Genomic DNA, 24,181 nt, shown 5'->3' with positions numbered 1-24,181 from the left:
GCGACTGTGTTAAACCTGTTCCCTGTGTGATCTGCACACTTTTTTAAGTCCTTGATAATGGTTGCTTTGTTGCTTTTGGAGATCTTTTATGAATGATGCCGTGCATCTCAGGATCTAGCGTTGCATTGCCAGGATCAGTGTCAGGAAACTGTCTGTATGTTGGCTTGTCCTAGTCTTTCCTTTCTACTGGATTGAGCCCATGTTGACAGAGATATAAATAATAATAATAATAATAATAATACATTGTATTTGAAGCGCCTTCTTAAGCACTCAAAGTCGCTGTACAGAAAAAAAGCAACTAACAAGTAAAATCAAGAAAACAAAATAATGAAGTTAAAGAAAAAAGATTTTGAAGGTGGAGATGGAGTCAGAGTGCGGAATCGTGAGGGGGAGTTCCAGAATTCGGGGGCAGTAGCACTGAAGGCTGTCACCTATTGAGCGCAACGTGAATAGGATTCCATTGCCGTAGTCCAGGTGGGATGTAACAAAGGCAGTACCAGCAACAGGAGGGTCTCAGCAACAGAGTATGCAAGTGATGTCGAGTTATGTTCCTGAGGTGGAAGAAAACGGACATGGTGATAGACTTGATATGAGGCAGAGAAGAGAGAGTTCAGAGGCGTGACATGGAGCAACCATCAATGGTCATCACACGGTCACCAACCTTAAGAAGTTGTGCCTTGGGTGCCACTAACGTGTCCTCCATTTTGTTGCTGTTAAGTTTGAGGAGGTTACATGTCATCCAGGTCTTAATTTCATGGAGGCAGTTTGTGAGAGACGGAGGAGGGAGAGAAGCTGAAGGTTTGATGTGTACAGTATGTAGATCTGGGTGTCATCTGCGTAGCAGCTGAAGCTCAATCTGTGGCAATGGATAATCTGGCCCAGAGGTCATATGGAAATTATAAACACCAGGGGTCCAAGAATAGAGCCTTGGAGCACCCCTTAAAGGACTGGAGCAGGGGTAGAATTGGAGTCTCCTAGTGTCACATACTGCATCCGGCCAGGCAGGTAGGACCGGAACCAGGCAAGGGGGTTCCCAGTGATGCCTAGGGATGTTTCCATACCATCAAGGGGGTTCCCAGTGATGCCTAGGGATGTTTCCATACCATCAAGGAAGGTGCTGTTGCAAACAGTGTCGAAGCTGACAGCTGACAGGTTGACAGTGGGCAGGTAGAGCTTTTGGATGTAATGACCAGTTTAGTGGGGAGAGAAAGCAACGGGAGAGAAAGCAGAAAAGCAGCAACAAGGCAGGGGGGCTGTGGTGGTAAAAATCCATCCACTTCTGGGCTGAGGGAGTAGCATAGGATAGCTGAAGCTGCTGGTAAATGGAGTACATTTTTAATTGAAAAAGTCCAAGAATGTATTTCAGCGGTCCAGGGAGCCAGTGATGGTGGAGGTATCCATGGGTGGAGAAGCGCTTTCTCTACTATACAGTAGAGGTCTTCTGTGAGGCCATGAGCTATTTTTGAAAAATCTGCAACAACGAAGCCTAATATCTTTCCGCTTCCAGAATCATTTAGTGCGCAAATCAGTGTTGAGCCCTCCTGGTGCTTTCTGCATTATGATTCAGTTCATGCACACAGTGCTGTGCTCTATATACCCAAGACCATGTATTAAAGAGGATTATCCAAAATGTAATAATGCTTTTCTGTAAAGGCATTTAGGTGTATGCAAAGAATATAGCCTTTAAGAGTATAGCCTGACATCGCACTGTGACGGTGTAATTGAGCCCCTAGGTTTTGACCATTTGAATCCTTTGAGTTGCCTCTCTCTTAGTCACATTAGAAGCATATTTCAATAACAGCACTTAGGTGTGCCGAAATCTATGACCCACTGTACAATAGTGCAGATACTGAGCTAGCTGTCTCTCTAAAGTGACTCTCATGCCACTAACCTGCTAACAGGATTTTCCATTCATGTGTAATTTCACTGGCCTACTTGACACAAAGGAAACACAACATGGCAGTTGGTCTTGAAGCTTAAAAGGAAATCAAAAGGACTTTACACTACTGTGCACTCTGTATAGTAAATGTACATTGGATGTATTCAGATCTTAATGTATTTCTTATTCTTTCACTGGAATGGAAATGGTAATAGGCTTTGGGCTGAAGGAAAAAAAGCTTTGTTACACAAGGCCACTGTTTTCTCTCACTTTCACACATTTTAGAGTGCACAAAATTACAGTGCCCATGAATTATGTACATCTCATTTTCTCTTCCAATATTACCTGAGCTCACCGTCTTCATGTTATATCATGTACACAAACTCTTAAAAAATTATTTGCTTCAATATATTTTCCTTCCTCAGCCATACTTAATTACATTTCTGTAATGGAGAAATATGGACTATATTATGTCAGCTTTCTGAAGTTATGATAATACAGAACAAAATGTTACATTGCTCAGTAGGGATAAATGGTTATAAACTGGAGGCTAGATGCAGATGTTAAGTCAATAAACAGGATTTTAAAAACTAATTTACAGGAATATTGATTTTGGTTGGTTTGTCCATCTTTAAAGCTTGTGTTTGTGTAATGGAGGTGGTTCAGTAACCAGGACCACGCTATATCACATTGGAAGTATTGTTATAGAGACTGGAATAACCAGGATCAGGATCATTAAAGGGGCAGTCAGGGATTCAAACAACAACAAAGAAATCACCCCGTCATCTTTTTGGTAAACTGAGGGATAGGAATGGAGAAACCAATCTCATGTAACTCTCAAATTCATAGATGGAGCTTTAGATGCAAGGACTGAGGTCCAAGCCAGGGAAAAATGCTGAAGCCTTGACTGGAGGTCTGCTGGCCTGCAGGTCTGCTCCTCCAGGCTGTCCACACACACACCTAACCACACACCTAAGCCAGGTACTATAAACTGTTTTGAGGAACAAGAAGTGAGCGTTGACTTACACATGGCGCGCACACACACACACACACACACACACAGATACACACACACACACACATACACACACACACACACACACACACACACACACACACACACACACACACACACACACACAGTTGTTCAATGAGGAGTGAATAGGAAGCTTAACTGATTCATTTGAACTGAATTTATTTGGATTATGACATAGGAAATATTCAAATCAAATGAACAAACTGTTGAACTAACCCTTAATTGAAAAAGAGCTGAAAAGAATGTCAGACCATTCGGGTCAGGTGAGGTTATAATTATGTAACACAATGATGAAGAATAGGTGTGCGTTTTGGGAATAAGACACATCAGATAGACATCAGTTCTTCATTGAGAGTACCTTCGAGCTCAAGGATATGTGTTGGTGCAGAGAGGAACTCCATACATGGACATATGCCTTGAGTCGGCAATAATGCATAAAGTGAAAAGCTATTAATTGAATGGTCACATGGTTATAGAGTGTTCTAGAAAGATGAGGTGGACCAATCAAATTAGTATGCAAGGCAGATGAAAAAGTCTGTTAGAATTAGCATATAAGGAGCCTTGAATTATCTGAGAGAAGAAAGAGAAAAGAAAAAACACTTTCTGTTCATTGTGGAAGCCTGATTAAACCTAATAACACAGGTATGCAGCTGAGGTAGCTGTGATACCTGATACCCGATCAAGTAACCATAGAATAGAGAGAGAGAGTCTCTATTCTAAGAAACGTAGGCACTGCGCAGAGGAATAAGTGTTAGATTCATTAAGAGATTCATTAAGAGAGCCTTCATGGAACAGGAAAAGCCATGGAATAGTTAAGTAACGGTTCATGAATAGATTGAACTTGAAGAGTGGAATGAATAGCCAAGTAATCCTTTAACCTGATCGGTTAAATTGGAGAATTGAGTAATGTTTACTCTTAGAGTTGAAAACAGGTTTGGGTAATATATAAAAGGATATAAGATACATCAATTTGATGTTTGTATGTTGCTGAAGCAAGTAAAGGAACAAGCAAAATAAGTTTGTTATTGAAAATGAGTAATGCAAATAAAACATATTAAATAAGGATAATGATAAATAACGCTGTTATTTAACCTAAAGTAAAGGACCTTATTGTTTAGCAGATCCATCATACCCTTTATTGGGTTTGCTATCTGATTGGGTTGAGCAGCCTTAGGTGGTAGCTTCAACACCGTGGACCTTAAGACTGGGTCATTCCATGTCAAATCAATGGAAAAAAGGGGATTCTGACACCCACCATCTCAGATTCATACTTTATTTACCTAAGAGCATGGACAGTATCATCTAGTGGACATAATCTGGTACTATCGCCCTGTATAATGGGACATTAGACACAACTTCAACGACTAATAACTCACACTTCCAGGTTACCAGATTAACCTGAAATATATTACATGTATGAAGAAACAAAACTACAAGCCGCAGCTTCATACTTCATACTTGTCAGCCATGGAGAACTGATATTTCATACTGGCCAATAAAGTCTTCTGGCCAATAAAGTTTGGAGGGTTCATGGGTGATTGTTGACCATTGTTTTGGATTCCTCATCTTAATCATTATCAGGTAGGACTTTGGCCAAATCGGAGAGGTTTTAATTCTATTGAATATTATATGAATCCCACAATATGAAAATGGCCAATTTGGGTACAATCAATTAGCTTATTTCTCAGGGATGAAACTATATTTCTACAAATAATGTGTTTATAATTGTTTTTTATTGTTTTTTATTGTTTTACAAGATGCCGTTAGTGCTCGCCTTGGCCATGGCTCAGTGCATCAGTGACCTCCATGCGTTCTCGGTTCATCCTTCATGAACATTTTGCCGCTGGCCACTCTAAGGTTATGATACGTCCTAATTCCTGAGGTCATTTCTATGATTTACAGTAGCCAAGCAACTGAACTCCACTTTCTGCTGTTGTCTTCTCCGGAGCAACATCATCTGAACACTTTATGTCCAGTGCGAGCCCTATGCATCTACATGGACAGAATAAAATCATTCTGTGGGTGTGATCAACTGTTTGCTTTTCCAACCCTGCTAGTGGCAGAGCTTTGTCCAAACAACACCTCTCCCACTGGTTAGTGGAGGTTATCACCTCTCCTACTGGTTAGTGGAGGTTATCACCTCTCCTACTGGTTAGTAGAAGCTATCACCTCTCCCACTGGTTAGTGGAGGTTATGACCTCTCCCATTGGTTAGTGGAGGTTATCACCTCTCCTACTGGTTAGTGGAGGTTATCACCTCTCCCACTGGTTAGTGGAGGTTATCACCTCTCCTACTGGTTAGTGGAGGTTATCACCTCTCCCATTGGTTAGTGGAGGTTATGACCTCTCCTACTGGTTAGTGGAGGTTATCACCTCTCCCATTGGTTAGTGGAGGTTACCACCTCTCTCATTGGTTAGTTGAAGCTATCACCTCTCTCATTGGTTAGTGGAGGTTATCACCTCTCTCATTGGTTAGTTGAACCTATCACCTCTCTCATTGGTTAGTGGAGGTTATCACCTCTCCCACTGGTTAGTGGAGGGTATGACCTCTCCCACTGGTTAGTGGAGGGTATGACCTCTCCCACTGGTTGGTGGAGGTTATGACCTCTCCCACTGGTTAGTGGAGGTTATGACCTCTCCCACTGGTTAGTGGAGGGGGTCCAAACGCATCCCACCAGAGGAATTGCTACGTCTTGAGCTCCGTAAATGGGTGCCTGTTTCTGAGATCTGTGCTGCAGCCAGTTGGGCTTGAGGATCTACTCCCCAAAATTCTCCCATGTCACCCCCCTCCTTCTCACCCGTCACTGGCTCCCAGTAGCAGCTCTCATCAGATTCAAGACCCTGGTGCTCACCTACCGGGCGGCAAAGGGAACAGCCCCTCCCTACTTGCAAGCAATAGTCTGCCCCCAAACCTCTGCCCGATCACTTATCTTCCACCTCGGCTGGCCGACTGGCACCACTGCCTCTACATGGGTGCAGCAGTCTTTTCACTGTCCTGGTGCCCCACTGGTGGAACGAGCTTCCCAGAGGACTGCACTACCTATCTTCCGCCGTAGACTGAAGACCCAGTCTGTCCCTCCTAAAGACCTCTTCATCCCCACTACCACCCTGTACAGCTTCTCTACTGTAAATAAATTTTAAAAAAAATAATAATAATTCTAATTCTAATAATTCTTCTAGAATTGTGACTGCCAATAGCCCTTGGTCCTAGCATAGATTTATTTTTTCTTATGATGATTGATGGATAGATCATTCACTTATTTTAACAAATGTATTTGTTGTAAGTCGCTTTGGAAAAAGGCATCTGCTAAATGTCAAAAATGTAAACGTAAACGTAAATGTAGGTGGGTTCATGGCAATCTTGAAATTTCCAGATGTCCCATTGTGAGATGTCGAAAACAAGTCGACCAAAGTGAACTTTAGGTTGCGGTATGTAACCCTGGTTCTCTTAAGGAGATGAGAGAGACTATCTCACCAGTTCAGATCTCGCCCATCTTGTGTAAGAGGTGTTTCAGGGATAAGGCAGGCATGTGTGTGTCCTCTCTAGCTTGGTGTGATTCAGTAAGGCTTCAGAAAATGACCTCCCTCATCTCTTTCAAAGAACCAGGTTGACATACCATAAATTTTACATCAACCACGTCCTATATTTTTATACTATTGTAGCACCCCCTGTAGGCTATTTGACTACGCCACCCTTTCAAGGGAACATACAGTATCACGACCTGTGGCCTCCCCATGCAGTTATCAAATTAATGATATAAACACTATTTCAATATGTGTTTCAATGTTCATTACAATGAAGAGGAACACATATCACACTTCTCATTTGCATACAACTATAGTTAAGCTTGACTATAAGCTTGACTCGTTTGCTGTGTCTGAGCCTCTGGACTGATCCAGTAATTGCAGCTGGGCTCATTGGCCATCTCAAATACCTGCCTGAACATGAGTGTGTCCAACTCAGACCAGGGTTATGAAACCTGCCCTTTTGCTGGCTGTGGTCCAGCAGACAATGCAGTATGTTGCTGGTTTTGAGTGGGCACCTCAAACACTTTCAAAGGAGTCAGGGAAGTGCTCAGTGTCTCCAACTGGGGTAGGGTGCAACCAATGACCTTGTAGTCGTCTAGACAGCTGCCAAACCTTCTTCCTCATTGGTGGAGGTGCCCTGAACGTGCCATCAGACTTGTTGAGTTTCTGGATCTGAGGCTAGGGCTCATTTGATGTGTACAGATGCCATCTTCTGGCTGGTGGTCTTTGAAAGATTCGCCAGCTTGCTTGTTGTTGCAGAGGGGATTCTTTTGAAAGTAACACAGGCCATGATGTGATTCTAAATTATGGCTCTGTGTTTGTGTTGCCGTTTCAGGCCTGCATTCTACATGCGTACAAAAGAGTGATGAATTGTGAGTAGAGTTGAATTATACTTTATTAATCCCGGAGGGGAAATTCACTTTCAGCAGCAGTTTTCAATGAAAACTTGTTTTCATAACATGTATTAGATTCATAATAGCAAGGCAAAGCAGATTTAGTATTAGAACAGAGAACCCAAGATAGTAAATGGATTAAGCAATAATAGACAATTCAAACTGAAAAGATTCTGTGGCTGTACTTACTCGGGCAAGCCACCCGGACAAGCCGAGTAACGGGAATCATTCTAAAAGAGTTGGGTCCCTCAATCTTTGTAGTTATTTTTGCTTTTACCTTTAACAACTCAAAGCATGGCAGTTTTGGAAATGAAGTGATGATATCCTAGCCTCATCCACACACCAGCCTCCTGCTGTCAGTGCTGCATTTCCTGTCCACCTGGCTCTGATAATGAGGTTATACAGTAAATAGCTGATATCAAATCCAACCTGTGGGACATTTAGAGATGTTATATGTTATAATGTATATATTATAACATATATTACAATGTTATAGCATATTGTGTAGATTTCAACCCTAAATAGCAGAGTTGAAGCATTTGATTAAAAAAAAAGTAATAATTTCAAGGAACGTAATTTGTCGTTCATGAACCATTTCAAATATATCTTAAAGAGGTCATATTACTCTACAACCATTTCATTTAGTTTCGAGCGAGTTTTGATATATTATGTCACCTTTATTCTAAGTCAAGACTTTGGTCTGTAAGGGACTGGGTTTATGTGGGGTGTGATTCATGCATCCTGCATGAATCAGCATGAATCAGGCCTCAGGCGAATGACACTAGGCCTACAGCTGACCCGAGTGCACCCCAACAGCTCTGATCACAAGAGCGTGGCATACATTTGTCAGTATACAGTGTCCATCCCAACTAACCCAAACCTGCGCTACAATCTAGTAGGCAATATAGAGAGAGAGAGAGCAACGTAATGCTAGATGGAGACGGAGTAAAGTGAAGACCTCGCATTATGGCTATTTGTCCTGATTCTGACAATGACAGAAGGTCTTTGAAATGCTGAATTGTTTGTTCGCATCGTCTTACCGCACGCTCAATAATCACTCATTCAAAGGCTGGGACGGGCGTCCGCTCCGCCTTCTTGATCAGAATCGTTTCAGGTGAGCAGGGCACCCCCCCATCCTTTTATAATTATGACAGCCAATTAAAACAGAGGTGCAAACCTTCCATGGGTGCCACACATAGCTATAGTTACAGTTCCATAGAATACAGGAAATTATACTGCCATCCTGTTCACCCGATCCTCCTGTCTATTCTCTCCATCTGTGTAGAGTTCAAAGTGAACATTGGGCTGGGCTTTGTCATTTTCCACCACATTGAATCCATTCATTATACATGACAAGACGGGCAACAACCTTCTTGGAGGACAAAACAATGAACAGGTGCTTCCCATTCTGTTTGTTTGGGTGACTGGTACCCTCTACTTCCCCGATAAGAGGACATCTTTAATTCTGTTTACCCGCACTAGAGGTAAATGCTGTTGTAATGGCTTTTGTGTGCCCGAGGTTGTTTGTTGTTTTACAACCTCATAATAGATAAAAGTCTAATAATAGAAGTTTTCAACCGGCATTATTGGAGATCTGCAGTGACATTTTGAGTGTTCAAGTGTGTGCAGCATTGTTAAAGCCCCACATTAGTAATTGTGATGTTTTTTAGCTGATATATGACATCCTGGTGCTGCAATGCTATCTTATTGCACAATGATTCAAGTCCAATAATAGGGCAAAGTATGTGTATATTGGGCGATAGAATCTTTTTTCTTAGGTCCTCCTAAAGCGATTTCCCACGTTCTGTGACGTATGAAATTTCATACAACTAATAGAGCTCAGAAGTGTGAGCTCCTGTGAACCACTCAAAACTTGGAACCACAAAAAAACCCTGTCACTATACGGGAAACAATGCCTGCAGATATGTGCAGAGGACTGTAGAGACGTTGTATTCCCTGGCATCGCTGAGTGTACAATATTCCCATATCACATGCATTAAAGCGAAAATCTCTCATTTACATACTATGAAGATGATTCATGAGGAGCTTTCCTTGTAAATGTCACTGTAGGGCTCTTTGAGTGAAGCATTGAAATCAGAATATCAAACTATTCCGATGATTATCAGCTCACAACCAAAAGCTACGCAAGAGGCATTTGGATAACGACTGACCTGGCTTTGATCATGTTTGATTCTCTGAAACACAATTAGCCCCATGTGCTGGTTCCTCAGAAGTTATACCATAGCCTCGGTCAATGGATATGCTAATAAACTTGTGTTGGTCTCCTGGGGGAAGACAGAAAAAATAAGTAGTGCCTGTGAATGATGTTCTATTACCACACCAGAGTGTTGGGCTCACTAACGTCAGTGAGCGGAATTAACTATATGAGACTCATTAGGCTCAAAACACTTTGGGCGTTTTTATGGTGGCTTAATTTCAGTGCTACACTGATGAAGCCCACATGTGGCACTGACATGTCAAACATGAGGGCCTTTAATATATGCTGATGATATACTAATGTTGTGGTTGGTCATCTTGGACACAACAACATCACTCACTCGCCCGCCTCTGCCCAGCAGTGGGGTGCCACTGCGTTGATGACAAACGTGTGGGTTTATTAATTATGGAGTGCATTTTCAGATGAATAACAAATACACGCCCAACCTGTGCAGCTGCTCTTCCGGATTTTTGCTTTTCATTTTACACCCATGAATTATGGAGTCCTGTCTGCAAACCTGCATTTTGAATATTTCATAGGACAGCAAATTTCCCTCCATACCAAGCCAATTAACTAAGCCAAGATCCTGGTATCTAGTGCAGCAAGGGGGAGGCAGAGGAGGGAGTCAAGTGAGGTCAAGTCATATAGGAGCATGCATATCACCCTCCAGCCCTCAACTCATTGGTGAGTTTTATTTTAACAAATATATCTATAACCTCTTCATTAACCTCACACCACCATGTGTGTCTGCTGTAGATTCCATCAACATTTCCATTTCAATCTACACCCACCGTTTCTCCCTCACGTTCCCCATGTTTACAGACCAGAAGTGATTTGATAGTGAATGAGGCAGTATTCTGGAAATGATTTTAAGCTGAGAAGAGGCGTGTCACAGTGGGTGAAAAGGCATTGTCAACTGTTCTTTCATACAGTTTGAGCAAATAATCTCTGAATACCCAGAACCAAACAGCCAGCTGTAGTGATCACAGTTAACCATAAACCAATAGAAGCAGTATCCAATCAAATAAATGTATTGATAACTGTCAAACAATAGATCAAGAACAAGCTACTTACCACAGTTCACTGAAGAACTAGTGTTCTTCTAGAGTCTATTAACCAGTACATACTGGTTTCACCATTCAGAAATCACTTTTTATGCACATCCATTTCATTTCCTGATGATAAGATGTTAGGCAAAAAGACCAAAAAAACAAAAAAACAACTGAAGATGGCTGCAGTACAGGCCTGGCAGAGCATCACCAGAGAAGATGCCCGTCGTCTGGTGGGGTCAATGGGTCGCAGACTTCAGGCAGTTATTGCGTGCAAAGGATTGTCCACCAAATACTGAACATGAGTGCTTAATTTGGGAATTTGTTAAATCTGTCCCATGTTGAAATCAATATGTACAGTACACAAATACCATCAGAATTGCTCAGGGTGAATCGGGACGTAACAATTCAACATCAATCACGCTCTGTTCTCTGAAAAAAAACAAAAAAAAACTGATCCATGCAAATATTGGGTTTATGTCCAAAGTTTATTTTTTGTATTTGTTTTGTAAATGTTGCTGCTAGAATTGATGTGCTGTATATGACTACTACCGAGGCCATAGAGACCATTTTCAACAGGAAAAGTTGTTTTTTTTTCACTTCACTTCCTCTTTAAAGATGAAAGGTTATCACTTCATAACTTTTTATTTATTTTTTACTCACAAAAGTCTGGATCTTTTCATTAAGTGCTTTACAAAGTTTGCAGCAGCAAGTTCTAAGTCTGAGCTGATGTTCCCAAACACTTGAAACCTTTAAACTTACTTGAAATGGCCAGCAATAGTTTTCTACCATGGCAGGAGGCTGCTGATGGAGCTTATTTTAGGGCCAGAATTCCAGATGAATTATAAATGGCAGCAGTGAAGTCCTTAACTGCCACAGATGAGCGGTAGACTAGATGGTGACCAGAGCATCTCCACAGGGAGTGAGAGAATGATAAGAGTGCCCAGGCTCCTAGTTTCAACTCACTGAGCATTGAACAGCATGATGGGTGGCATACTCTTTACTTATGGCCTTTGTGAACTCAATACAAAAGTGGCCTCTGTTTATGTCCTTGTGTACTGTCTCCAAAAAGCCCCATGTTGACTTCAGCCTGCAACCCCTGCTGTTTTTTTTCTCTGTTTTTTGCCGGTGTACCTGGTTCTCTAATGTGTTCATTCTTTTCATAGCTTGGGTGGCTTACGTGGGTGTTTTCAGTCATAGGCATACTCAATTCAAGGTTAGAAGGCTTTGATGTTTCATTTGTGTACTGAAATGCTACTAAAACCAGAAACAGTGATGATGTATTTACTAGATGCATCTATAGATGTTTAGAGACCATTAATCTCATCTCTGACTTTATCTCTTTGTTCATTTCACCCACGTAGGTCTGATTGCCCTACTTGTGTAAGAATTACAATGTATTATGAAAAGACTTCATTGATTTAGATGACATTTATCAAATTCACCTGGTCCATACAGATTTGCTAAGTGTTACACAGACACATGCTGAGACATCACGCTCACTAGTGTCATAAAATGTCACTTCCCTACCTCTGATAGCCTACCTGTCCCCTACTGTATATGGCCACAAGTTAATTGCAACCAGCCGTAGTTGCCATGGATATCTCCAATCAGCAAGATCAGCAACCTGGATGAAACAAAATGGCCCACAATCAACGCGCACCGTGTCTTACTGACATCTCCACCTCTTGTTTATGTCTCTCCCTTAATTAAAACTGTCTTCCTCCTATAAGGCGTTGTGACTGCCAGCATCAACAAATGACGCCCTCCAGCAGTGCCAGTTTTGGGAGTAATTACTGGCCAAGATGGGCCAAGCTGTTCTCTATGTCGCACATCTGCCACCCTGTCACTGCTGGCATTATGTCTGTGCCATGCGCTCCCTGTGTGAGGTGGAGGGGGTTATTCTGTAGGCGGAGGAGCTAGGGAGAGGTGAGAGCTGTGAGAATCGTGTTTTAAAAGGTACCTGGGAAATGGAAGGCTCGTATTAATGAGGCACACTGTCTTGGCTGACCCATCATGCCCCGCCATCTGGGCGGCATGTGGTTGGCCAGATCTCTTTAGCCGTGCCAAGGGCCAAGAGATCACTGGCTCTGGCTAGAGAGTGTGTGAAGATGCTCATTCAGTTGGGTGCCAGTGAGGATCATGAAATGTTCTTAATTAGTTTGGAAACGAATCACATTGTTGATAATGCGATACATTTATTACAGCAATGTCAGACATTTTGTTTCTGCAGCATGTTTTTGTAGCTGTATTACAAGGACTGCTGTACTCTGAGATCATTAGTTTAATGAACACTGGTCATATTCTCTATTGTGCAAACATATGCTAGCTATTTCAGGTGATCTGTGAGGTCAATGAAATCATCAAATGTTTGCCCATTTTTATCACCTGGTGAGATAGATAGATAATTAGATAGATAGATAGACAGATAGATAGATAGATAGATAGATAGATAGATAGATAGATAGATAGATAGATAGATAGATAGATAGATAGATAGATAGATAGATAGATAGATAGATAGATAGATAGAGAGAGAGAGAGAGAGAGAGAGAGAGAGAGAGAGAGAGAGAGAGAGATAGATAGATAGATAGATAGATAGATAGATAGATAGATAGATAGATAGATAGATAGATAGATAGATAGATAGAGAGAGAGAGAGAGAGAGAGAGAGAGAGAGAGAGAGAGAGAGAGAGAGAGAGAGAGAGAGAGAGAGAGATAGATAGATAGATAGATAGATAGATAGATAGATAGATAGATAGATAGATAGATAGATAGATAGATAGATAGATAGATAGATAGATAGAAAATCTGTTGCTAAAGGAGCTTCTCTGCTCTGCCACAGTGTCATGTAGGGGATGGGAGGGATTGTCCATGATGGCCAGGAGTTTGGTCTTCATCCTTCTATTGCCCACCTCCTCCACAGTGTCCAGGGTGACACTGAGGAAAGAGCATGTGTGGTAGAATACATACATTGACTATTGTAGGCTATATACTGTATATATATGATTGTATTCACATCACAGTTTCATAAGCTTTCATTATGCTCAGAGGAGAGCGAATACATACATCTGTAGATAGTAGTATTCGCTCTCCTCTGAGTATAATGAGAGCTTATGAAACTGTGATGCGAGTACAAGAATTCCAAGTATTTCATTGCAATCTACATCCACATTTATTTGTGCGTGCGTACAAAACTCTAGTGTGAATATGAACCTTCCACGTACTTCATCTTAACCTCATTCATGACAGTGTGAGAGCAGTGTGAGATAAAAATAAATTGTCAGTATTTGAAAGTTGGGAGGCACACATTGCACATCGCTGTGAACAACAAGTAAACATACAAACGACAAGGCATTAAGCCTTGAGATCAGTATGGCTGCCATAAGCCATTTCAAGATCATCCCTCAAGTCTTTGATAAACAAGTTCCAAGGAGCAACAACAAATGTCCTTTCTCCATACCACTTGTTATAAGGTCATTGTGAGTAATGAAAAAGTTTGTGTGTGTGTGTTTCTTTCCCCCCTCTGCTGGTGGAGCGTCGCGCCATTGTATTAACTCTCTTTTCCTGTAGGAGTCAATACAGTCACACACAGGGTCCAAACTCAGCTTAAAAGATTTACTGCCGGGCACCCCAAGGTATTTCATCATTCGCAGCGCTGCCTCTGTGCAAGTAATTATCTCCATCTGTAAACACAGCTCCCCTGAGCTTGTCCACCACTACACTATTGAACTCCCTCCCAACACATCAGAGTAAATACAGTGGAGCAGCAGGCTGTCTCGTCACTTCATTAGAAATGCCTGACCTCACATTCCAGCCTGTTATAGCCACCGAGCTAAAAGTAGCTTTGGGCATCGGGGGAATCAAGCAATTATCATTAGATGAGGTTAATAGCAGTTAGCAATGTGTTTTAATGGTAGTGGATTGTTTTGAGGTAAATGTAAGGAAAGTTCATTATTTTTTAATGTAGGCCTTCCAGCACTCGGAGTGAACTCTCGTTTTATTCAGCGGAGCCATGCTAGGCCAGTAAGACTGGGTTAAAGTTGTGGGAAAGTTGTATTTTTTTTTACTGGTGCAGTTTCTTTGAGTTTGTTTGGATGCCTTTTGGTGCCAAGCAATGGGGACATTTCTCGCCTTATCTGACATTCACAGATAAGCAATTCTCTTTTAGTACTGCCGTACACTAGACCACAAAAGCTCAGCGAAAGGTCAGTAAATAAAAATATGATAACACATTCCATATTCCAAGTAGCCAATATCTGTGTTTGTTCATTGCATAACTATGGTATAACTAAACTGCAACGAGACGTTAGAAAAAAAAAAGTCCTCAGCCTGAAAATTACGACAGCACAGACGTTTTCCTTTTTTAAGCACAGAACAAAAGATGGTGTGCACACAGCATAATGCAACACCATTACTTATTTACCGAGTTATTTATTCCACAATCTATTTGTTTTTTAATCAGGGTCTCGCCATCCGAATCCTCTCAGCTCTCGATAAATATATGCACAACTATTCAAAAACTAGGTCATCATTCCAACTTGCCTTTTTGAGCCTGTGAAGTGCTGCAACAGAGACTTACCATCAAGCCCCACTGTGAGGGCTCTATGATCTTTACTTCTGATGCAGTCAAGAGGGAATATGAGGGCGATAGCAGTAATAATTATCACCAAAACACTCCACTGCACCATTGCCCTCTGAGGCAGCTGGCTCAACATGTTGTCTTCTCCAATAAGTCTTTCACTGAGCAGAGCTCTGGCAATTCTTTCTTTTCTCAGCGTAGCCCAATCAATTGTTACCCCATTGAAATGCTCAATTAAGCTGAATCTAAAGGAGAAGGAAGGCAGAGATCCAAATGAATGCAGGGCTTCTTCCGAGTGGAAAAGTCTTACCTTGGGAACGGTTCTTCCTGTAGGCCTAATCAAAGGGGAAGACTTTGAAAGCTTCTTCACTCATCAGAGAGATACTACCTTAATAACTATGTGGGCAGTGTGACTAACTGTACTAGTGCTGTAGCCAGGGGTGTTATAATGCGGCCCCCATTGGCCAGAAAAAATAAGTTAAAGTTAACTTTAACTTTAATTCAAATTGGGTGCCCAGGATTTTTTAATTTGAAAATGGAATTATGTGATTTGCAAGCGGCTGACTGACAAGTTGTCTATATCTGGTATTCTAATAATTGTTGGTTGTCTCTTGGAATATATGTGAACATTGATATTATGTAACTGTTGTGATAAAGCTGTATAATTAATTAATTCACGCTTCTCGATCAATCAAAAAGTAAATGTAAATGTCATGTAAAATGTAATCTTTCAATCTCCAAAGCACACTAAGACATTTTCATGCTTAATGATGATCAATTGAGAACAATACCTCCGCATTCATATTAATCAGTTTGTCATTAAGTAGGAACATTATGATGCACATTGACTGCCCTACTTTTCCTCCAAAACTATCACGATCTGGCCTGAATGCAATACTCTTGGAACAGTGAATATTGGCAACTTATCCTTGGCCTCATTGCTTGTGTAGGCCAACCTGTGGAGGCCTTCCCTGTGAAAGCAGAAGACAAATCTCCTGTTTCTGTGGCTGCGACAGAAGAGGTGATCATTGACGCATAGCCAAGTTTTGCCCAGGACAATGAATCGATGGAGCCTGATAGGAGAAGAAGGTTATTGATTTTCCCTAGTCCCTCTTGTGAAACACAATAAGTCGAAGAGGTAAGCGATAGAGGCGCTGATTGTTGGCTTGGTGCCCTCCAAGTGTGTGTGTGTGTGGGGGGGGGGGGGGGGGGGGATTACGGCATTATGGCATTACGGCATTACGTCAACCCAGAAGATACTGGCAAAGTTGAGACCAGCTAAGCATATAGGTTTTTCCGTATCATTTTCTTCGAGTATGCATGCAACGAAGTTCAATCGATTAGGAAAATATCCCCTCCGATATCCCCTTCTACCTTCATTTACTCTGGGTCGATACTGGCATCGTCCCAAATGAGCACTAAGCACTTTGGTGAAGGATTTCTGAAGTATCAGCCAAACATTGCAAGGATCTGGTGGTGTGTTAGAACCACATAGTCTAGTTTGTACAGTTATGAGAATGACACCAAGTATACACTCCTTTTCATTGGACGTATTTATGTCTGAATAATATAAATCTTAGTTTTTTGAGGCCTTATCTTCAGTGGAGGTCATTCAAGCAGGGATGTATTTGAATTCAATTCAAGTTACCATCACTCCAAAGTTCATAAACTATGTGGCTGGCCTATTTTGATGCTCAGATAAACGTCACTTACATTATAACTGAAGTCTTTGCCTTTTTGACCTTCTACTCAGAGTAAATAATCTCATACAGTCACCCCATATCAGAGCAGAGAAGTCGAAAGACATGCACCATGTCACTGCTACGTGATTACAAGGTAAGCGATCAGTTGCCATGGGTGAAACTCAGCTGAGAAGAGGACAGGCTTTCACATATTACATATGTATTGTGTATATTACAATACATTTCTATACCTTGATAAGCCTCATCCCTTATGGCTGTGGGCTCTAGTTCTAGTAAGTGGCTTTATGTCACTAGTCAAACTGTGTATGTTACCACGGTCGTTTACTGTCAATCATGAGAATATGAATGACTGTGGTAACATCCGCTTTTTTCATTTCAAGAATTGTTTTGAAGACTGTCTGATACCTCAAAATCAATCAATTAACAAGAGAAAACGAACAACAACCACTGCTCCATATTATATTTCAAAAAGTTACACATTTCAGCATCTCACCCTTGTTCTCAAGTTATCACTCTCTTCAGAATGGGCATGTGGAATGCAGATAGTATTCCACCAACTCAGCAGTGCAGCGATCTCTCAGCCATTTTTTTGCAGCTTGACACTGCAGTCGTGAAACCCTGTCCATGTAAAATGATAGATGAGAGGAGATGCAGTTCAAATAAGTGGACCTTACTGAGGCATGATTATTGTTGGAAGAGACAATCCTGTGGTTTCAACCTCTGTTTAACTTAATCTCCCCCCCCCACAAGGTGCAATTACAGTGACTGAACAGGTACCACTTATGGTAAGACTGTCACCTCATAATGTTTACTTATTTGCAAGCAGTAATGAGATCCTGTAAGGGCAAACCTGATGGTAGAAATGGCATCTGGTCATCTAAGGGCTTGTGTTGGATTCAAATGCATTTCATACTACACATTGTTGTCCAATTAATTGTACAGCTCATTTTGCTTGCTTAGATAATCTTCAATTCACTGGAATTTGTAATTTAAAAGGAGGTAATGTTCTACAGTCAGGCTGTAATACCGTGGAAATTACATAGTATATGGACCTACAGTAAATACAAATATGAGATTAAACAATCAAACACGCCCCCGGAATGGGTGGGCAAGACGCACGTTTGGGTGGGCTGAGCCCACCCCTGCCCATAGCCACCGACGGCCTTGTGTGTGTTAGGCGTTTCAAGGTGACACAGATTCATCTTGTGACGGTATTGCTAAAGTGATTGAGCGCATGCACTTGGTTGAATTCACCGCAGGTGGTGATCGCATGGCACATTAAGGTCGGATCACATATTTTCACAGAGACATAGTTTATTCAGTGTCAACATTCCTGTCTACACATCCTGCTGATCTATCTTGTTTGGATGTGGTCTCTAGATGTTCAATGGATCGTTTAAAACATGCTGAACACCGCGCAAGCACAGATGTTCACAAACGATTTGTTTGTCGAAATGATGATGCAGACCGCAAAATGAATGACTGACTGCATTACTTGACAACTGAACAGTGTTTAGTGGAGTCGATTACGTTTTAATGAATGTATAACTCGATTCGCATCCAATGGTTAATCATGATGTACTTGAATAACTAGAACAATATGTTAATGCAATCATGGGATGGTTTCTAAGATGAATCCATTTCTGTTTGTAGAGCGGCAGCAGCAGAGATACAGAATAGACTATGTAATGTCTCTGTGAAAATATGTGATCCGACCGCAATCTGGCATACGATCACGACCTGTGGTGAATTCAGCCAAGTGCATGCGCTCAATCACTTTAGCCACACCGTCACAAGATGAATCGGCATCACCTTGAAAAAAGTAAAAGTATCTTTGCATTGGTGTATCCTATCCTGACCTTGGATAGTTGAATATAGCAGAGATGGAGTGAATTGTTATGAATTCCAGTCAATTCAGAAACAAATTCCATGACCAACCCAAATGACTTGCATTTTAATGGAATTAACCAGAGCAAAACATAATACGGTACAATTAATACATCTACATTACTTCCCAAATGAAAATTCCGCACAATCAAGACATTTGAACATTATCAGTAGGCCTATGTCATGGTCAAAGAATTAGATTATAATATGATTGATATGATTATTATCTTATTACATTCCTTCGTCACGGTTAAATGACCTATTCTGATATTCCTACACCACAGTACATCGTATCATGTTCCATGACAACGTTTGTAGTTTGAAACATGTAGTTTGAAACCACTACAATCTGTCACAAAATAAATACTTAAAGCATTGTTTTATTGTCACAATTTTCGGATTTGTTGTGTAACCGTTGTATAAAAGCAATAATGCCGTCAAGGCTGTGATTTATTGTCATTATTGTCACTTGGTAAGGGTTTGCTGGTACTCCGCTGCACGTCGAGCCTTACAACTCCCTCTACCCGTCACAACATGAACGATAAATCACGGCCTCCATGGCATCAATGCTTAACACTGGAGGTGTGCATTAACAAGGATGTCCACACTCCCAGTCGTTTGAGGCTAAACGGCTAAAATAGAAAGTTTCAGGGGGAATCCTCCTAATAAAAAGATGGGATCCATTTTATAAACACATTAATGCGGTCTTGTGCACCGTCACAACGGCGGGAAGAGTGCCGTTAATGAATTCCCTGTCATGCATTAATGCTTACTTACTCTCTGTGCTCATCAGGATAATGATATGTCAAGCCACCTCAACTTAAACTTAATGCAATTTGGACTAACCCAATGAAAGCCATAAATATAAATTAACTAAGTGAAGTCCCCCAGTTGCTGTATGATGATGATACTATCTCATAATAGAGCGATGGAACTTCAGGCTAGATTAGAAGGACTAAGCAAACATTTAAACCTGATGTAATTATACTGTTATACCGTTATACTGTTCATACTGCATTCTATATTTATTCTGCTTAAAATGTTACTGTTAATACACATACTGCTTATACTGCACTACTTTTACTTATACTGCACTACTTATACTGCTCATATACTGCTTATACTGCACTACCTGTATATATTGTTCACACTGCACTTCTGCTTTTTTTGCACTTCTGGTTAGACGCTAACTGCATTTCGTTGTCTCTGTACTTGTACTCTGCACAATGACAATAAAGTTAAATCTAATCTAATCTCATTAAATGATAAAGCTTCTCCAATGTCTGAAATAGACTTCATTTCATCTTATTCGAATCCTACTTCACTGTTCCTCATCAATCTGTCTTTTAAGGCAAATTAGTAGTCAATAAAACATAATAGCTCAACATTTTGGAGAAGGAGAAGGAGCTGATACATGATTCCTGTCTGAATAAATAATTAATGGCACAATGTAGATTTTTTGTGAAAAGGCTTTGACATTCTTTGTCAACAACATTCTTTGTATGACTACAACTGCAGGCAAAACAAAGATGAACAGGAATGAAGATGAACATGAACAGCACTATCTTTGGTTAGGACTTTTCTTGAATGGTTGCATATTTATTTTAGGTTGTACTTTGTTGTACTTAGTTTCCACAGGTGACAGAGAACTTGTGTTTATGATCTTGACCTGTCTCCCTGTGTTGGTTCGTACAAAACAAATATGACCTGAAACTTTGAAGTTTTCTGGGTGATGCAATCTCGAGCTGACAGGGAACTCAATACATCACAATATACATAAGCCAACACCAAAAAACCCTGAAGGGATAATACAAGCCATGGTAATATGACCCCTAATACTGACTTTACTATTCACTTCCTCAAGTATATTCTGTCACCAATGAAATCTTAATGTCAGTGGTGCCAGTCTGGATATTGATTGAAGAGAGTAGTTGGGCCTATCTCCATTTATTGCTAAGGCATTGAAATGCACTGACATGCTCAGAGAAACTTCAAGGTAATCAAAGATTGCCATGGCTGACCCATTTTTGAAAATGAGAAAGATAACCTTATAGATTTATATGTAACCACGGCCAAACTCTCAATTTCTATCAGGAACAGATCATTCTTCGTTCGTTGGTGGGACTATTTGGAAGGAGCATTAGTGGCCTCTTTCAAATGCTCTCTATTTCCTTCAGAATATCCTGTCATATCTGTGAGTTACACCTCCACATTTTGAAAGGTTGAAACTTAATTTGTTTTGTTTCTTCATAAGTGATTTGGATCAAGATTCTTGTACTGTTGTACAAAGCATGACTGTTGTACAAAGCATGTATTTGCTGTTCTCAAATTGAATATTTACATCACATTTATATTTTTGACATTTACCAGACGCCTTTATCCAAAACGAAAGTACACTATCAGAAGAAGAAAAAAATCTATGCTAGGACCAGGGGCTTTTGGCAGTCACAATGCTAGAAGAAGGAAGGGTTACTTTTTTATTTTAATTGTATTTATTTAGTGGGGGGTGAAGAGGTCTTTAGGAGGGACAGTCAAGATGTAGCCTGAAGAGATGGGTCTTCAGTCTATGGCAGAAGAATATAGATACATACAGATAATTTTTGCTTACGCCTCTGTTATGAAATGTAGCACAAAAGAAAATACTGTTATGTCCATTTCATCGTTTGCTCCATATTTGATTTTAACAGTATGGGGATGGAATTTGTTAATTCATGCCTTTACTCCAACTTGAACTCATCAAAAATGTCCACATATTCAGTGAGCTTTTGCCTCTCAGAACGAAGTGTGTTTACATTATGTAAAATGTGAAGAATTTCCATTTTAAGCATAACCCTGACTAAACTGCAAGGCCCAAACTTGCTCCAAACTGGTATCGAACCCTGGAGCGTGTTCAGTTGGTTCAGTGTTTTGCAACCTTAAGTGACATGTTCTCTCATAGACAAATTTCAAAAATCATCTAATTTTGTTACACGACCCATCGCCACAGTCATTCACTCAGCCCTCGTCAGGGATGAAGCTCTTTACTCATTTGCATGGATTTTTCATCGCGTCTCACAGCTCCACTCAGCCTCTCTCTCCCCCCCTTGCCTGGCTTTTTACAGTAATTACCATTCCGCCATGGTAATTAATTAGTTGGACTTCTCCCGCACTTGATGACCCTTTGGGCTGCTCTTGTGTTTTGACAGCTTAGACCAACAGCGTTTAAGGTAAACAGTGTAGAGGAGCCCCAGTTCAGCTGGTCCAGAGATGAGCAAAGCACACGGTTGAATATGTATGAGGAAGGTGAGCATAATATACGCAGTCACTCAGACTCCCTTGCGCACTCAAACAAGGTCATACTTGTGCAACAAAACAAACAACTGATTAGCACTTCTAATGTTGTCTTGCATCCAGCTTGATTATTATGAGATGGAACAGTAGCTGTAACTATAGCAGGGAGCATCCACAAATTGCCGTGCTATGGTTTTTATCAGCTCATGAGGCAGGATGTCCATGAATTAACCAATTAACCTCTGATTGTCACCCATACTTCAGATTCTACATTAAATGAGACACGTATTGATTAAACATTTCCATCTAGCGCAAGTCACTTGGTAGAAATGTACTAAAATCAAACAAATGAAGGACTCTACAGTCCTGACGCAGACTTGGAGTGAGAGATCCAACTGGATTCATGAGATTAGTAAAGCATTGATTAAAGCAGCAGTACGTGTCAGTACTGTAGTACTTTGAGCGTTGGAGCTTGAACAACTTTTCCTCTCCTCCGTACTGACTCCCTTGGCTTCCCTCCCTGTTTTGATTTAGGTCCCCCTGAAAAGGGCTGTATTTCTGCTGGTAAAGTTGAAGACTTTAATCATGCCTCATGTCTGCTTGTTCTAAAATAAAGATCTACTTAGTTTATGTTATTGTTAAACATGTGCACCATCTCTGTTTTAATACTGGAGACTGCCAAGCCATCTGTGCGAATCGCTGACCCAAATCAGGTGGCAAATGGTCAGCTTCAATAAGTGGTTGGTTGTCTGGACTCATAACTGGGGGCACAATCACAGTGGAGTCAATCAAAATATCCTGCGAGTTCTTTGGAGTCACTCAAGGTATCCCACCAGGTTGCCATCTGACATTTAGGAGACTTTTCTGCTATGGTCAGTGCACCCCACTGGGTGAACACCCCTATCTGGGTCTCTGGCCACCTGTCTGAGGCTGGGGGAAATTGAGAAAAATAAGCCTTAACCTGAGGTCTCAAAGAGAGGCCCTGAAATCTTCTTTCATCAAATGAAGGAATGGTTCCAGACATGTAGGCATATTTTTCTAAAGGAGAGGTATTTGTTCAAGCAAAATGAGCAGATGTGCAATAAATATAAGTGGATGTAGTATCATTTGTTGTTTAATGATTGGCTCCCTTTTAATATAAGTCATTAACATCATTTACACATCATTTACACATGCATTTTAAGGTATAAGCAAACCTGTAGCTATTTAAACATCCAATACTTCTGCACAATGCTGGCAACGAAGCAATGAACCATTGCATCTAAACTAGTCTTGCGTGGCCATACCAAAAAATCCAAATCATGTTGCTCTCACCCCTCTTTTGGAGGTCGTTTTAGTGTCAAATGCACATATACAACAATGAACATGAACAGAACTTTGACGTTATGGCCAGATGAAATAACTTTCACAGAGGAAAACTTTTACCACATTATTTTGTAGTGTGGGCATGTCCAACACCCTTAAATAAATGAATAAATACAATTAACTGCACACCATCAAACCTTCTGGTGGGTGCAGTACATAATAAGCCAATTACAACTCAGCTCTTTGCTCTGTTCTTGCTTTGCCAGGGCAATTTGTGGCACAAATATCCCAAAATATCCTTTTTGTATTCAAGAGTACCATAATTGATGGGTCTGCGATTATGGGGATTGTGTCAGTAACCAAACTTTATCAAATACCAAATCTGTTATGGGGTTCCTTAAAATTGACTTCCACTGAATCGCAAAAAGAGGCCCAAATTGATTGACAATGTCTTTCAGTCAAATTAATTATATGCTGATAACAGTGTTACAGTACATGACACTTGGTGTGCTAAATGTGATGCTGAAGTAAATTATGAAGGTGCAATTATCCTTATTTCTATAGTGTTATCTATGTGGATTATATTGCAATATTCTGCGTGCAAAGGGAGAAGTGTCGGCTACCTGCAGCAGTGTGTATCTGTAATTATCACCAGGTTACTCCTGGGTCAGGAAGTGGGTGTAGAGATGGCCGCTGATATTCCCCTTGAACATACTGTGGTTCCTGTTGTTAAAATGGCAATAGATGCCTTCAACAATGCTTGACATTACCCAAATGTGTAGATTACATTAGATTTCATTGTGGATACTGCTCATAATTAACATAATTACAC

Source organism: Argentina silus (genome assembly GCF_951799395.1).
Source record: "Argentina silus genome assembly, chromosome: 2".
Taxonomy (NCBI): domain Eukaryota; kingdom Metazoa; phylum Chordata; class Actinopteri; order Argentiniformes; family Argentinidae; genus Argentina; species Argentina silus.
The sequence above is the reverse complement of the archived record's forward strand: the minus strand, read 5'-3'. Positions refer to the sequence as shown.